This window comes from Vicia villosa, unplaced genomic scaffold (genome assembly GCF_029867415.1).
Source record: "Vicia villosa cultivar HV-30 ecotype Madison, WI unplaced genomic scaffold, Vvil1.0 ctg.002409F_1_1, whole genome shotgun sequence".
NCBI lineage: Eukaryota > Viridiplantae > Streptophyta > Magnoliopsida > Fabales > Fabaceae > Vicia > Vicia villosa.
The window spans coordinates 183,190-184,941 of record NW_026705921.1 but is presented as its reverse complement, the minus strand read 5'-3'; positions in this window follow the sequence as shown (position 1 = coordinate 184,941).

Sequence of the window (1,752 nt, the reverse complement as noted above, 5' to 3'; positions counted from 1 at the left end):
TCCTAGACCTAAAGGATTCAACATCATAGGTACAAAGTGGGTGTTCATAAACAAGCTCAGTGAGAAGGGAGATGTATTAAGAAACAAAGCCAGACTGGTGGCTCAGGGATATAGTCAGCAAGAAGGAATTGACTATACAGAAACCTTTGCACCAGTGGCCAGGTTAGAATCTATTCGCGTATTGATTTCTTTTGCCACTCAACATAACATCACTCTGTATCAGATGGATGTTAAGAGTGCCTTCTTAAATGGCTATATAGATGAGGAAGTCTATGTCCACCAACCTCCTGGTTTTGAAGACTCTAAGTCTCCAGAACATGTTTTCAAACTTAAGAAATCATTGTATGGGTTGAAGCAAGCTCCCAGAGCTTGGTATGAAAGATTAAGTTCTTTCCTTCTGGACAATGGTTTCACTAGAGGACAAGTGGACACGACTCTTTTCTGTAAAACATCTAAGAAGGATATTTTAATTTGTCAAATTTATGTTGATGATATTATCTTTGGAACACCTAATGCTTCACTTGGAAAGGAGTTTGCTAAGTCTATGCAGGCTGAATTTGAAATGAGTATGATGAGTGAGCATAAGTATTTCCTTGGGATTCAAATCAACCAAACTTCTGATGGAACTTATGTTCATCAAACGAAGTATGTGAAAGAACTTCTGAAGATGTTTATTCTCTCTGAAAGCAAAGAAGCCAAAACTCCTATGCATCCAACATGTGTTCTAGGTAAGGATGAGGTAAGTAAGAAGGTAGATCAGAAGTTGTACAGAGGTATGATTGGATCTCTTCTATACTTAACTGCTTCTAGACCTGACATTCTATTCAGTGTTTGTTTGTGTGCTAGATTCCAATCAGATCCTAGAGAATCTCACTTAACTGCTGTTAAGAGAATTCTGAGGTATCTGAAAGGTACTACTAACGTTGGTTTAGTCTACAGAAGATCTAAAGAATACAACTTAGTAGGATTCTGTGATGCTGACTATGCTGGAGATAGAATTGAAAGGAAGAGTACTTCTGGAAGTTGTCAATTTCTTGGAAGTCGTCTGATCTCCTGGTACAGCAAGAAGCAAGCTACCATAGCGCTCTCAACAACAGAAGCAGAATATGTTGCTGCTGCTGGGTGTAGCACACAAATGCTCTGGATGAAGAGTCAGCTAAAAGATTATCAGATATATGAGAGTAACATTCCTATTTTCTGTGATAATACTTCTGCTATATGTTTATCTAAGAATCCTATCTTACATTCCAAAGCTAAACATATTGAGATTAAACATCATTTTATGAGGGACTATGTTCAGAAGGGTGTTCTTTCTTTGAACTTTGTGGATACAAACCATCAATGGGCTGATATCTTTACAAAACCCCTTGCTGAAGATAGGTTTAAGTTCATTCTGAAGAATATCAGTATGGACTTATGCCCAGAATGAGAAGATGAGAAGATCTGTATATGAATAACTTCTGAAATGTGTTAGGACTAGGCAGCTATAAGAAGTTCTGATAATGATCAATTAGAAGTTCTGATTCTGTTATTACTAACGTTTCGTTATCTAAGTTGATTCAGAAGCTCTTTTATAGTAAAACAGCTGTCACCAGTCTTTCCAGAAAATGAACACGTGTTCACTATTTTTGGACAAGCATGCGTGCAGTTGAGGAGACGCCGCCCTAGGTAACTGTGCAAATCATTTCATTTTGTCACTTTATCTCTCCTAACGTCATTTCTCATTAAATGCATATTGATGTCATGTTTTTC